We start from the raw sequence: 16,154 nt of genomic DNA, 5'->3' as shown, positions 1-16,154 counted from the left end.
CCTCCTAGCTGGTGTAGCATCAGAGCTTGCGCTGATATCACTGTGACTGCATTGGTAAGACCCTCACAGCCCTGTATTATACCGGCACAAGCTGTGTCTGCACCACGCCCAGGGTCTCTGACTGGCGGCTGCGGCGCTTTGCGCACGCCGGGGCTGGGCCGCGCTGGGCAGCCGTTGCGCTCTGGCGCCCCCTAGCGGTGAAGCGGCCGGCGGCGCAGTCCGTGTGTGCCCGCTCCCCCTCCACCGCCTCCTGGGCGGGTCCGGGATCCGCCTCCAGCCGCTTGCGGGGGTGAAAGTAACATGGTGGCCGCTTCCTCCCCAAGCAGCGGCGGCGGCGGGGCTGGCTGCTCCTGAGGCTGCAGCAGGCGGAGCAGGGGGGCCTCGGCCGGCCGCGCAGCGGCTGCAGGGGTGAGTCCCGGGCGGGGAGGCGGGTCCCCTGCGCCGGGGCTGGCGGCAGGTGAGTGAGCGAGCGGGGTCCTGACAGGCGGCGGGGGAAGGCTCGATCCCGCCCCCTGCCCGAGCCGCGGGGCAGGGTCCGACAGACCCCGTCCCGCTCCGTGCCCCGGGGCAGCTCCGCGCTCCCGGCCGGCAGGAGGGGCCCGGGCCCGGGGAACGGCTCCTTCCTCCCGCCGCGCCGCGCCCCGCCGGCCGGGCCGGCCGCCGCAGCTGTTCCTGCCGGGCTCCCGCTGGTGCCAGGCTCGTGTTAGCCCCCCCCCCGCCCAGCGTGCGGGCTCCCTGGGGCCGGCAGCTGCGGCTCGCTGGGCGGAGGCGCCCCGGCCCCGGGGATGCTCGCGGGAGGCCGGGCTGACAGGTGAGGCGCCGCCGCGGGGCTGACTCCTGCGCGCAGCTGTGCAAGGAAAGCCCCGAGGTGTCCCGGCAGGGGCCCGGCCCGGCCCCCTGGCAGAGCACCCGAGGCCCCAGGATAAGCGCTGCCCTGGCTGGAAGCGGAAGCGCTGTTAGCCAGAAGGGCGTTCATGTGACTCCCCCCCACCCCCGCCCCGAAACAGGTTGCAATAGATCTTTGGAGCCAAGGTCCCGGTCGGAGTCTGGCTAGTTACTGTCTTCTGGGGCTTGGTGTCTTCCGTGACGCCTGACCCAAGTACCAGTTCAGCACTGTAACGTGGTTGTTGCCATAGAGCACTCCCCAATGTTGCCTTGGCCCCTGGGCTGGAGCATCGCTTGGAAATGCTTCCTTCTGTTTCTGCTGTAAGGGCGAACTGTTTTAAAGGCGTTGGGTGCTACCATGGATGGAGTAACTACTAGGGCCTGTGATGTGGTAGCTCCTACCTGCCCAGACCCGACCAAAGTTCTCAAGGGGGTATTACATGGGTGGTATTAAATAAGGTGGCTAAATTGGGGTGTCTGGCCACATTGCTGGTGAGAACAGGGACAGGACTATATATCTATACAGCACCTATTGTGTCTTGCTACTGTCTTATAAAAGGTAAGTGTTTGGACTCTGCTATAGGGTCCAATGGTTGAACAAAATTGTACTGAAAATTTAGATGGTTGCCTGTTACTTCACTTCTTGCTCTCTTTGTACCCATATGCTGTAAATATGAGTTAAACATGGTTCTTACTACATTTCTTGCTCTGTTACCACTCAATAGTCTCTAAATATGAGTTAAACATGTTCCATAAAGGTACCTGCATTGTGATTGAAATAATTAGAGAGAGAGACATCAAAGCTGCTGCCTGTGGTTGAACTTTCAGATCTTCTGCATCAAGTTTTAGCTTGTAAACAGAATGTCTGATCTTTTAACCCTTAATTCTATCTGGTGTGACTTCTGTGAGCTTTAGAGTAAGCTTTTGTTGTTTGCTTAAATATTGTGGTTTATTATGACAACCTTACAAAGCTAAATGTGAGCCTGTATTTGTATATATTAGTGGGAGGAAAAGTATCAGCTTTAATAATGAGTTGTCATTGGAGGTCTGACTTTTTTTTTCCCCTTGTACTTTATCTCTTTACAATTGTGGTGGTGTGTTTTTTTGTTTTTTGTTTTTTAATTTGAAGAAATAAATAATTGTTCTCTAAAGAAAGTATGATGGCATTGGAAATTATTTACCTGCTTTTCTCCCTTCCCCATGAATCTAGAATCCTTATTTCTCCCCACCCTTCTTTTTTGCTGCAATTTTTTTTAAGAATAGCATGGTGTCAGCCACCCAGCACATCATGAGCAGTCTCAAAATAACAAACCAATGTGAGCACATGATGCAAGAAAAAACATGTTGGCTAGTAAGCTGAAATCAATTTCAAGGACTATTACAAACAGCTGAGTGTTTCGTATTTTTTAATTCTGATCTGTCATCAAGCTATTTAACTACGTCCTCACAAACATGAGTGTTGGATATTGTTCAGGACATCTTTTTTGTTAATCTTTAAGAACTTGCTGACTGCTTTTTTTACCGTGCTGGTGAATATGAAAAATATAATGTACCTTTCATAACTGTGAATGAGCTGACACAGCACAAGACTCCAGCAGGAATTATTTAAGTCTTGTTTGTAAAACATAATATAACTTTGCCTAGTAAAATCTGCAAAATGAAATGTGAACAACTTGTTAGAGAAGGTATATCTTGTATACTGGCTTGAAACTTCATTGTCCATAGGCAACTAAGACTTTAGTGGTCCCAGTGTTCAGGCTGAGGTTTTAGTCTCTAAAATAAAGTTAGTGGAATATTATTGCATTTGTGACTGTGTAAAGACATTTATGTTCTGCTTGTTTTGTTTTGGACAACTGTGTCAGGATTTTTCAATGTGGTTTTTTTTTTTTAGTGTGTCTGGCTCTTGTGCCCTTTTTTTTTTGGTCTTTGCTTTATTGTAAACTAAAAATGCCTCCATCAGTGTTCACCTGAGAGTGGCAATTAAAAATGAAACTGTCTAAGCTCAAGTAAAAAAAAAAAAAAAAATTCCAATTCCGAAATGGTATTATCTATAATGTCCCTCTAGTTTGGAATCTAGATCTGATCATTCAGAACAACGCTGCTGTTGTACTGCCAGCTGTTGAAGTTGAGTGCTTATTGTGAATGTGTCCACAAATTTGGGATTTTTTCCCCTGACCTCCTTTAAGCCAGTAGAGAATAGTGTCTGGTGTTTCAAAGTAACTAGAGCAGGTCTGCTCAGTCCTATCTGCATTAAGTCCTTTTGCTCCATCCATATGTCTGTTCATGTGAAAATATACATATACTCCTTTATATATAAAAAGTAAGTAAGTGTGTGTGTGTGTGTGTGTATATATATATATATATATATATATATATATATATATATAAAATAGGGGGGGGGGCTTGTTTAAGTTTGTGAAAACCCCACATTGTTCCACTGCAGAGCAAAAGGGACAGTAAGAATGGTATTGCTAAAAAGAGCACTGTACCTAGAAAGGCAGATGGCATAGCAGTTAAAAGATCTGTTAAACCTTCATGTATCAGAGGGGTAGCTGTGTTAGTCTGGTTCTGTAAAAGCAGCAAAGAATCCTGTGGCACCTTATAGACTAACAGACGTTTTGCAGCATGAGCTTTCGTGGGTGAATACCCACTTCTTCGGATGCAAGGACACTGCAAGTTTTTACACATGGACTGAGTGAGGAGAAAGGTGCAAGAAAGTGTCCTTGCATCCGAAGAAGTGGGTATTCACCCACGAAAGCTCATGCTGCAAAACGTCTGTTAGTCTATAAGGTGCCGCAGGATTCTTTGCTGCTTAAACCTTCATGTGCATTGTCACTTGTAGATCTGTTGTGTAATTTGAGTATAATTTCAGTGGTAACCGTGGACACAGAGAGCACCTTTCTCCTCACTCAGTCCATGTGTAAAATTTTTGAGCAGACAGTCTGTGTACTGCCACAATGAGCCAATGTCTCTTTTTATGATCAGGTCAGTATGTAGAGTCAAAGCATTGAAATCATGTGAATTGTGGTGGTTGTAGCTTGTTAAATCCTGGCATCTCTGTCAGATCTGATTTACTTTATTTATTTATTTATTTTACTCATTTCCCCCAGCAGCTTTGTCTCCAAAAGATGCAGAAAAGTTACCCCCTCAGATTTGCCATGCCTAAAGATGGCAGTCTTTCATTGCTGGGAACTTCAGCCTAGCACCTTCTAGCTCTTGCAAAGCCTTGAACAACAAGAGATTGTTTTTCCTAGAAAAGTAAGAGCCTTTAGTCAAGGGATGGATATGGGGAGATAGATAGGGTAAGGGGATTAGGTGGTGGTACTCTTCCAAGCTCCACCCATGTGAGTTGCCAAATGCAATGTTGCTTATCGTTGATTGTGCAGATGTTCAGAATGTGTGTGTGCTCAATGGACTCCTTAAGATCTGCTATGCTCCCCTTCTGTAGTGCTTCAGTATGCCAGTGTGCTCTGCTAGGCTGCTTGGGCTTAGCTCCTTTATTTTGTGGGGTGAGGGAAATGGCTGTATGTCTTAAATTCCATCCGTGTCTGGCACCAAAACTGTGCAGGTCAGTAACTTTCCCCTCTCGCTTCTTACATGAGGAATGAAATGGCCAACAATGATGACAATTAAATTATCATCCGTAGGCATTGGATTTAACACCTTAATGAAATGAACGGGCAGTTCACACCCTTCAGAGCTATTGTTCCAATCCAGGCCTTCTGCAGATTCTTATGAAGGCATCAGTTGTATCTGGTTCACAGTCCTTACACTTTCTTTGCAGCCATAAAAGCTAGAGACTTTGTTCTCTTCAAAATGAAAGCCGATATTCTGGAGAACAAAACAGAATCTCTTTAAGAATGCCCCTAATTTGGGCTGTATCAGCCCCTGGCTGAGTTTCTGCTATATATTCTGAATGAGATACACAATGATCAAAATCTATCATGTGGCTAATTTGAAAGGGATTTTCAAAATTTGAGTATGGGATAATCTTGATTTAGAATAGCAAGCTCAAGGTAGTAGCTGATACAGTGTGCAACAGCAACATGAGTTACAGTATCTTGTCTAAACTTGGCCTGCACATCATTTAAACAATCCACATTCACTGTTGTAATAATTCAAGCCTGCTAATTTTGATTTGAGCTGTTCCTGTCAATTCACCACACTTTTTTTAAAACTGTGCTGCTTCCCTTTTAACCCCCAAAATGTGATAAACTGGTTTATGTATTTCACACATTAACCAAATGGACACTTTTTTTTAATCCAGAAGTTTTAAAAATAGTGTAAATCAGGGATTGACTTGCAAAGTAAGCTGCTTGGCCTTGGCAACTGCAACTGAGTTTACAGTTACCAGGCTGTAACAAAATGCTAGAAGTTATCTCCCTCCGAAAATCAAACTGTATGTTGCAGCAGTGAATGAATTTCAGTTTTGTAACAGTCTATTTGGGTTGCTAGCCTTTCTGGCAAAACTAACAACTACCTGACTATATGAAGCTACGCTGGCATAACTGCATGGTGTAGCTATAGCCTACACTGATGGACGGGGTCTTCCGTTGGTGTAGGAACAGTACCTCCCTGACCAACTGTAGGTACGTTGACAAAAGCATTCTTCTGTTGATATAGCTGTGTCTTAACACTAGAGTTAGGTCAACGTATTTTTGTCAGTCAGTGGTGTGGTTTGTTCACACTCCTGTTAACCTAAATTTTAAATGTAGACCAAGCCTCAGCACTGCATTTTTCCCTGGCCCCACACCTTTCTTTTTAAGGCATTATTTGTGTGGCTGACATCTATAATTAGTGCATTTCCCCAGTGGCACCATCTTTCATGGGCATTCTGTTTCTCTGCTTTTTTTTTTTTCTTTCTCTTAGCCTTTCTGATCACCATACCTCTGACTGGCAACTCAGCAGCCTCCCTTATTATTCAATGTGCAGGAAATTAGATACTTGTACCTGTGCCAGACTTCTGGCCATTAAGATTTTCTCCCCTTAGTTTGTTGTATCATGTGTAAACCAATGTTCTGCTGTTGGAATATGTAGTGTAGTAATTTATAAATCAACAGGTTATATATTTTTTGTAGGGGGAGGCTGCAAGTATTTCCTTGGATCAGGGAATTTTGTGGATAAAATGGAGAATGTTCAATTATTTAAGTTGTGGGGGTAGGTGGAGGAGAGACCTGCAATAATTTGTAGGCTGCTGTAAGGCTAACTAGGATTAACATTTAAAGAGTAATGTGTTCACTCTTTCTTGAAATGTGAAATTCTTGAAATCAAAGGTAATTTGTGACTACATCGAAGGGAATAGATTTGTGCCTTTCTGTATACATCAGTCAGGACTACTGCAGAACCGGAAACAGGACAGGCCTAAAGCTGAATAAAAAGCTTCTGCTGGGATGGGTTGGGTGGTGTGAGAGAGAGATCTTTTGGAGGCCTCCTGATCCTGTGTGGGCTCTACAAATAGCAGATCAACTAACCCTCAGTGGAAGTGACAGTAGCTTGACCAGAATGGGAAGTAAGTCATGTCTGTACCTTTTCCAGTGTCTTGGCAACTTGAATTTCCTATTCCTAATGTGTTGTAAGTGATGACCTGTGGTAAAACATGTGAAGCTTTTGGTGTTCAGATGAATTCCAGATGGCAGAAGGCAGTTGTGTTGTCCCAGTTCTAGATAATGTGGAAACATGGATGTACTTTAATAAACCTCTAGTGAATTGGATTTATGAAGGTGCACACTATCTCTTGAGTACTGTTCCTGAAAGTATGTTGTAAAGAAATGCTGTGTTCTGCTAGTAGAAATCCTATCAAGGATGCTGATAGCTTGAGAAAAAGGATAGGCCATTGTGCATTCCATGCTTTTCTTGTGGATCTTAATCCTTGCAGGGTTTGAACATTTCCCCAAATGCCTATAAATAAAATGTGGATCTTAGAATTCAGAAGGGGGGAAATGGAGGATACCAACACAAAAGGTGTTGCTCTCAGTAAGCAATTTTAAGAACTCAGCCCTTCATCTTTACCTACAACGAGCCACATCTGTAATTTAATGATAGTTTTATAGTTTAAAAACATAATAAAAGGATTGAAAATTTTAAGAGCAATAATGAATTTGGCTATTACCAAAGTCCTTGCTTATGAGTAGCAGATGTGCTGGGGCCAAAAAAGTGAGCTTCTTTACTGTTTAACATGTTCATTCATCTTGTTTTCTGCATGCGGAGGAACTGGGTGTCCATTTCATTTGTACAGCTCCTGGTGGAGATTACTTTTACAAGTGTGTGCCTAAAATTAGGCTCTTCAGTGAGTGGCCAGATTTTTAGAAGTGCTGGACATGCGGAAGCTCCCCACTGACCTCAGTGGGGAGCTGTTGGTTCAGCTCTTCAGAACATTTTAGGCATCCACTCTTGAAAATTTTGTCTGTGTTTAAATATGGTACACTGCTGTAGGGTTTGCTAGTATAGCTATACCAGCATACCCTTCTGGTGTAGATACAGCTTTGCTGGTATAAGTTACATACCAATTCCCTGAACAAATTAAACTAGATACTAGCAAAAATATTTCTTTTGCCAGTATAATTGCATCTACACTGGGGCTTTTGCCAGCATAGGCATATGTCAGGGGTGACTTTTCCCCATCCCACTCCCATTTATGCCAGTAAAACTTAAGTGTAGACCAGGCCTTAGAAACAGCATGCTTGGTTGCTGAAGTAACCAGAGTGTAGTACCCAATGAAATCCAAGAATTACTAGATCTTCCACACATCTTAATTGTAAGAAATGTGATTGATTAAATGTTTTTGAGGAAATGCAAGTCATGTACTGTCATTTCAAACTCTCATTGCTTTCCCACTCTTTAACTTTCACATTAGACCATCTTTTTGTAAAACAATTTAAGTCTTTTACAGGACATATTTTGGGTGTTATGATGAGTCACTGGCTTGTCACTACATTCCTTCCAGTTTTCATTTTAAAAACCAGAAGCCCTTCCACATAAGGCTACTTAAGTCACATGAGTTCTCAGACAGAGCTTTTTCTTTCTCTGCCATCCCATGAGATGCGTGATAGTGCCGCAGTTCTTGGTGGTCTCAAGCAAAAACGTTGTCTATACCCACTCAATTGTCTAACAACATTGATTAGAAACACTGTGAAGCCTAATCGCAAGTCATCTGTGCTTCAAGTTATGGTTTCTTCTAGCTAAATAAATTGGTGATGCACAAATCTCTGGGGAGGGGCTTTTCTGAGAATTAGGTGTCTAATTATGCCTTTAAAAATCTCTTCCCTTCCTTCCCTACCCCTTCAAAAAAGCTATTAAAATTCACTTTATCCTACATAAACTTGACAGCAGCTAAATTAGAATGCTAGCAATATCAAAAAGGCTATATTTGAACTTCTTATGCTGTCTGATTGTAAAATATTTCATATTTAGCAACCAAATATGAGCACATGTATTTAAAAGGGGAGTGGTTTTGGTCATGGATCAGCCATATTCAGAACTTTCAAAACATGCCTACAGTCTAAAACAGTCCACGTCTAGGAATGGTGGCGTAACACATGGTTTCAGGTTTTATCGTATGGATTTTTTTTTAATACAGCATGATGGCTCTTCTTTTGAGTGAGGGTGAATATTTTCAGTCTGCTACTGTATTTGTTTGAATTGTATTAACTAATGTTTCATAGTCAGGTGTATGCTATGGGCTTCTAGCAGTATAGCTATGTCAGTGAGGGGTATGGTGAGATATGAATGGTGACTGACATAGCTGTGCTGGCAAAAGCCCCTAGCATAGCTGCAGTTATACCAGCAAAGCTGCACTTTTGCTTGTATAGCTTGTTTTGCTTGGCAGTGATGGTGGCAGCTTGGAATAAGCTGTACATACTCATGGCCACCCCGCCTCTTCCCACCCCACTCAGTTCCGCCTCCTCCTCCGAGCATATCCTGTCCCTGCTCCTCCCTCTCCCCCCCTGCACCTCTTGAATACCGCTGAACAGCTGATCATGGCAGGCAAGAGGGACTGGGAGGGAGGGAGAAGAGTTGATTGGCGGCCCTGTGAACGGGAGGTGCTGCGGGGGGAGCGCTGGCTGCCAGCGGGTAGTAAGCACCTACAGAAAAGAAACACAAAAGGTGAAGCGAGTACAGTACTGTAAGTGCCAATGACCGATATGCGGATCGGGACCAACGTGAATTGGAACATGTTCCCCTATTGATGAATGATGGATATCTGAAACAATGGATAAGGGGAAGACCTATACCAGGGACCCCCTGTATCGGCAACAACACAGCTTTGCCAGTATAAGGTGCATCCATGCTAGGACTGCTTTGCTGGCATATATATATATATATATATATATATAGACTTAGTCTCAGTATTTGCTTTTATAATTTTTTTTTAATCTAGAACCAACCATTTTCCACTTGGTGCACTCATTGTCTTTTATCAGATGGGAACTAGCAATATCAGGCAATGTAGCCTGCCCATGGGAAAACATTAACTTCAGCAGTATGCTTTGAGTGTTTTTTTAGATGGCTGTAGCTATTTAGTTCATCCATTGTACTACAACATGAGTTATAAAATATAGCAAAAGTCTGTGTAAATAGGTGAGTCTTGACTTTTTGGGCATATTGCTGACTCTCTAGTTCTGTTTGACCAGAGAGGGAGACAGATTCTGGATTTGAGGTCCTCCATTGGGAAAACCTTATTCCCATCTTTATGGTCATATTTGGCAACTATCTACTTGAATGCTTTAGCTCCCTTCTGCTTCTGGGATAAGATCTGAAGAGAAAGGAGGCTTCTAGATTATCTAGGACCTAAGCCATGTGATTAAAACCCCAAGATCTTCTTTCCAGGTGAAAAAGGACTGCTTTTGCATATTATGGAGGCATCACTATGGTTAATCTGGGGGTTAACTTCCTGTGCTCAAAATGAAAACGTGGGGTCTTTTATTTTTGGCCATTGTCTCTTCACCAATGTTTCCATGGGTGTATTTCCATTAATGTTAGAAATGATGGGACCCTCTAGGTTGGGCAAAGTGCCAGCAGCTGCTGATCTTGTGAGCTCCATGTAGACCTGTTCAGAGGAAGGAAATGTTTGTGTTGGCATTTCCTTTAACTTACAATGAAGGTTCGTACATTAAACACTAACTATATACAAAATGCATGGTAAGAACACTAAAGAAACGCAAACACCTATTAATTTTAAAAGTTTTCAGTAAGAAAAGAAGCTATTGCTCTTAATTATTTTGATTAACACTGATCTGTGAAAATGTACATTAGAGTACTAAAATTGGAAACTTAAAATCCAATTCACTCTTTGTATTGCTGTCAACTTGGACAATGAAAATGAAATTAATATCATAGTCAATTTCACTTTCAGGTCCAGTCATACAATATTTAAGTTTCAAATACTCCAGAAAAGTGTGTGCATAGATTAAAAACAAATGTTTTAAGGGCATTTTGTACCAGGGAAAATGGTTCTATTGGTGTAAAGTTTCTAAAAAGCTTTGCGTTTCTTTTGTCATTTTTTACACAACTTAAATTTTGAGTTATTAAATCGACAGCTTAATAGAAAAGTTTGCTTACTATTGGAGACACACTTTAAAAAAAAATAGGGCTGTCAAACAATGAAAAAAATTAAGCGCAAACAATCTCAGTTTTAATCGCACTGTTAAATTTCAATTGATATTCTATTATTGTTTGTTTATAAATATTTTTGGATGTTTTTCTACCTTTTCAAGTATATTGATTTCTATTACAACAAAGTTATAGCACTCAGTTTGTTTTTTATTACAAAGATTTGCACTGTAAAAATGATAAAAGAAATAGTATTTTTCAATTCACTTCTTGCAAGTACTGTAATGCAGTCTCTTTATCAGGAAAGTGCAATTTACAAATGTCGATTTGCTTTGTTTGTTACATAACTGCACTCAAAAACAAAACAATGTAAAATTTTAGCGCCTACAAGTCCACTCAGTCCTACTTCTTGTTTAGCCAATTGTTTACATTTACTGGAGATAGTGCAGCCCACTTCTCACTTTCAGGTGACATGGTAAATAAGAACAGGTGTGTGCATGGCACTTTTGTAGCTGGCATGTCAAGGTATTTATATGTCTGATATGCTAAACATTCAGCCACCATTCCAGAGGACATGCAACTTGTAGGAGGGCTGCTTTATAAATAGAAGAGCGTGTCGTTAAAATAGTCTTTCCGTGTCTGTGTACTTGTTTCATTAGGACAAGTTATGTTTAAACACTTGCTTTTGACTTTGGGAAAAGCATGGAAAGGATGGAAGCGAGTTGATCGTAGTTTATGTATCTTGTGCTATTTAAAGTAATCTGTACTTTTGATCCTGGAAAGTCAAACTGTAATCAAGTTTCCTGTTAAATGATTCATATTTCACTTTGAAGATTCCAGCAATGTAGCCAACTTGTATAATATGGATATTTTAGGTGTTAAGTAACGTTATAGCGGAAACAGAGTGTGCCACATAATTTTTCTTTACTTGCCATCTGGTGCCTGATAAGACCTTTTGACATACACAATAATAGCAAGCTGGAGCTTCTCTTAGGTGGCTTTCATTACTTATGAACTGTTTCAGAGGAAAATAGTTATGGAAGCATTTGTTTCTCTAAGTGTTTTTTATTGCCTTTGCGTACTGTTTTTTCTTTGTATCATGGGGCTTGTTTTTTAAAAAAAATTGATTCTTGCACATAGTAATGTATAGCATTATAAAAAAAATCGTAATAGTTTCATGTACTATATTACACATGTGCATGCACACAAAGTGGCTGGAAACCAGCAAATTATGAATTTTAGTACTTGTTTCTGTGACAAAATATATTTGAGATGTTTAACAAGTCCTTCTACAGGAAATGTGTTGCCCAGTAGGAACAAAAATTTACGAGGGAAATGAGATTTGATGTCTGAAGTCAAACAATATATATTTAAATTCTCTTCAAAGATTTTGCAGAACTCTGAAGGAGGAGAATGGAATGTTTGGCTGTGGGACCCTCTTATTTAGTTAAAACATGAGATGCCCAAGCTTTTCATTGCATGTGTTTAAGTGAGAGGGAAAGATAAGCCATCAATCAGGCTTGCTGTGGGATATGATGACCCTCTTGTCTAACAAAATTGGTCCCTCCCACTACAGACTTAAATCATATTTTAACATTCTGGAGTGTCAATCTGACTCCAGGATAAAATATCAGCAGAACTTGTCATTTGTAAAGCTTTTCATGAATGAGTTTGTGTGATATTGCTGCTTCCTGTCTTGTTTTGCACCTACACGTTCAGATTCTTGACTTTTTATGGAACGTTTTTCTCTCTCAGTAATAGGCTTTCTTTTGAAAATATCATAAATTAGGTGGATTGATTAAAACTTCATTGGTTCATTTTTGTTTTGCCAGTAGGAACTTTAATCAACTCAGGGCTGGTGTATATGGTCTTTTGCTGTGACTTTCTTTTGACTAAAAACTGATCTAAATTGGAGTAGAATGTAGCTCTTCCATGTCTGCTGCTGTTGAGCCATTATTTCCCACTTTCTTATCTCCCATTCCTTTCTTTAAATTGAGCCAATAGCAGTGGCCTAGTGAGCTGGTATTTAATTCTAGAGGCTGCCTTTTTGTGGTCCACTTTTTCTGAAGTCTCTGCTCTTATGTTTGTGAAGATAGTCTTAGTCTTAGTTTATATTTCAAAGGGCTTGTCTTCGCTAGGAAGCTTTAATTATATTTAAACAGGACTTGAAAAACAACTGAGTTGTGACAAGATGCAGAACACTACTTGTCAAGATCAGCATCATGCCACCAAACTCAATTGTTTAAACACAGTTTTTAAACACACATTTTCTAGTGAAGATGAGACTTGTGTGTAAACTGGCACAGTGACATCAGCCTGAGGTCTTGTCTGTAAACTTTATTTTTTTAAATTGGTATAGATGCACCAATTTAAACACCTATGGTAGTTGTGCTTCACCAGTATAAACGGTGACTTGCCCCATTGCAGCTTACCCTTACAATTAGTTATTAGGTGCAAAATAACTTGAGGCTTGTCTACAGGAACAGTTAGTTCGTGGCAAGCTGCGGTGTCACCCTACCCCCATATGAGCATGTTGTGCTCTCACAGCATATTAATGTCCTTTGCTCTAGTCCTCTGTGAAACAGGACAAGATCAGGGTGCATTAACTAACTGTGCAGGTGCACGTGGGCATTAGAGAATGGCAGGCTAGTGTGGAGTAGGTTCCCCTAGCTTGCCACAAACTAAACATTCATGGATTAAAAGCCCAACACTGCAAACAGCCTGAAATAAAAACACTTAGATGTGTGAACTACTCCTATCAATGTCAGTGGGTATTAACATTGAAACTTAACAAGGATAACTTAAGTGTCAACAATTAACTTTCATTGCTGGGTGAAGAATGCCAGAAGGATTATCCATATCTTGGACATATGCACAGTCTACTGGGAGTGGCATCTCACATGAGTGGATTGGAAGATCGTTACATCTTTTTTTCCTACTTTAGTCCTTGTGCAAGTGCCTGGGGATTCCAGCTTGTGAGTGTGGTGCACCTCTGAACCATTGGAGTCATTTGACTCTTGACGACTTTTTCTTCCCTGCTTTATTTTCATTTAAGGCCACTATATTTGACTTTCATCAATAGAGATTTTAGTAACAGCAAGGAATCCTCATCTTTAAAAAATGTAGCTATCTGACTTATTACATAATATAATGAGCAGGGCATCTGCTAACCTTTCAAAAGATCACCAGTAGAGCAGCAGGTGCTTCTTATTATAAAGATCCTCTTGTGGACTACTTTCTTCCCAATCCTTGCAGTAGCCATAATGTTTGGTTAGATGAAAAAGTAATCTTAGGGTGGTATTAATGAGAAGATGAAACTGTTATTTAAATAATGGGGTATAGCTGTTTGGCCATGACCTCCTTCCCTCCCCACCTTTTTCTCTCCTTGGCTAGGAGACTTCAGACTTACTGGTACTAAATCTCCCCTTACTGCTTCCAGGTGCTCCTGGAATCTGTGCAGGTCACTTTATAATTTGGTTTTGTTGTCTTGCAGTTGCTATCTCTCTAATTTTGATGTGATTGGACAACTTGTCTGAACTTACCTGATGGTAAAAACAGACAGAAAGCAGCTGTGTAGGGTGCTGAGGATAGGTGTTTGGGATAGTTTTGTTCGGGATAGTTTTGTTCCTTTCCCAGCTTTTTATTTGGGTGGAATGGAGGGTCAATAAAGCCTCTAAAATCCTTGGCCTCTTGGACCTGGTTACAAGTATCAGCATGTGTTGCTTTTTGAAGACTGACAGATGCTTTGTCACTGTGACAAAGCCATTTGCATAGCAGTGCTTCTGTGGTCCAGACTCATGGTCCATAGACATCTGCTCAAACACTGCTGTAAGACCTTCCATCTCAAAGCTGTTAGTTGAATCATATAAATTATATAATGGCATAAATGCTGATGAATGATGCACTAATACAAGCAACAGTAACTGGATATTCCAGCAATCTTGGAGAAAATCTGTCTGAAGATACAGTTGTTTCTCACAGAACAGCACCCTTATTCAAACTTTTTTTGTTTTCCTATCTCTTATGAACAACAATTCCTACTTATAAGAAGTAAGGGCCATATATCATGGACCACCTTCTCCCCGACAGTTGACAATTGCCTCTTTTTTAATATAATCAAAATTGTGAAAGTTCTTGAGAACCCCTGAAGTGTGCTTGAAACATTAACTTAAAATGTTAAGCGAATGATTATGTAATAACATTATATTCTCTAGTAACTTCTCCCCCATTGCATATTCACAGCCCTGATTTCCCCTTACACTTTCATTTGACTAAGTCGATTGGGATGGGGGGTGTATCTGAGAGAAGAACTCAGCCAGTGGATATCTAAGTCATCTTTTGATCACATTGTTGATGATCAAAAGTCACTCACTAACTCATATTGCAAGTTTAAAGTGCTCATAAAGCAATAGCTTTAACAGTTATAAACATTCTGTGCAGGAAGTGCAAAATTTGTTGACTTGTTCTAAGCATCAGTGTTGTTTCCTAGTTTCTTGGATAAAAAAATTAGGATTCAAATCTCTTCTGACTTTACTGTGTGCTTCCCCAATGGCATAGTCAAAAACATAAGCCTTTATGGAACTCTGTGGTGAAATAGCACAAAACCACATCACCAACACTAATGCTATTGCATTGCCACTATTTTAAAGTCCTATAAATAGTATTATAATACAAAACTGAGTGATTTTACACATGCCCAGGACAAATTTTACAATGTTTCAACTGCCTAATTCTATTTTGTAATGTAATATCTTTTTGTAACCTGGCCCAGAGGATCCAGTGAGGATTTGGACACCTGGAATATTTCAATTTATAAAGTTCAGCCTCTTTACGCATATTTAAAAAAAAAAAGTCAGTTTCACATTTTTTTTCCCTCTCAAATAATTGAAAAGGTCTTAATCACTTTATACTCTCAGTACAAAGTTAACTGATAAAAAAATCTGCTGGGGGAGGAAAATGGTTTTCAGAAGGTTTGGGGCATTTAGAAACTGGGATGTATAGAGGTGGGGGGGTGGTGGTAGGGATGGAGCTGAAGGCACAACACTCTTAACAGTAGCATTTACTAGCATGCACCAGAATGAATAATGTGTTCTCAGTTATCTCAGGCTAAGTTTCAAATCCTTTGGAACTAGTTTTTTTTTTCCATTTTCCAATCTGTCTCAAAGGATGCTCTGACTTCAAGATCTCTCTTTTAGAAAGTTGATACATATCAAGAAATGCTTGTAATATGAATCAGAGGCTTCCAGAGTGACTCACAAAAAATCTCTGCTCTGGTCACCTACTTAGTTTAGTGTTTAAAAAAAAAATCTTCATAACTGAGACTGTATTTCTTAAAGGCAAAAATCCTTGTACTTACTTTGGACACACAGATATAAAAATACAGCTATACTTGACTGAAGAACAAGAACTTGAATTTCACCTCTTCAACATAACAAGATAAATGTTTCTCCCTAAACCTGCAGGAAGGTAAACATAAGTGTTGGTTTTCTGATCCGTGCAATGCAAATGTTACATTACATGATGTGCAGCTTGGTGCATGCAAATTCCATCACATTGTTGGTTTGTCTCTCCTGTTTTGAGTAGCTGCTTGCGTTTGATACAGGTGCCTAATTCAATGGTCAATAAATTGACTGCACACAGAGTTCTCTGTCTCCTCCCTCTTGTTTAAATTGTGAATTGGTAATGTTTAAAAGTCATGCTCCAAGTATGTATGTAAAGCC

At 40.7% G+C, this 16,154-nt stretch overlaps 1 protein-coding gene across 4 annotated transcripts in view; it reads left to right on the top strand.

Moving 5' to 3' along the window:
- Positions 1-225: 225 nt before the first annotated feature.
- The window catches only part of DENND4C (DENN domain containing 4C), a 104,785-nt gene continuing 88,856 nt past the window's right edge, over positions 226-16,154 (top strand). For 2 of the 4 annotated variants that reach the window (XM_039543569.1, XM_039543565.1), the window contains exon 1: positions 226-457. The gene's annotated coding sequence lies outside the window, so the exon portion shown is untranslated. Of the gene's footprint in view, positions 458-1,043; positions 1,445-16,154 lie in introns of those variants that run through there. The other 2 variants (XM_039543566.1, XM_039543568.1) reach the window with 2 other exon arrangements.

The sequence above is a fragment of the Mauremys reevesii genome, linkage group 6 (assembly GCF_016161935.1).
Source record: "Mauremys reevesii isolate NIE-2019 linkage group 6, ASM1616193v1, whole genome shotgun sequence".
NCBI lineage: Eukaryota > Metazoa > Chordata > Testudines > Geoemydidae > Mauremys > Mauremys reevesii.
The sequence above is the reverse complement of the archived record's forward strand: the minus strand, read 5'-3'. Positions and strand labels throughout refer to the sequence as shown.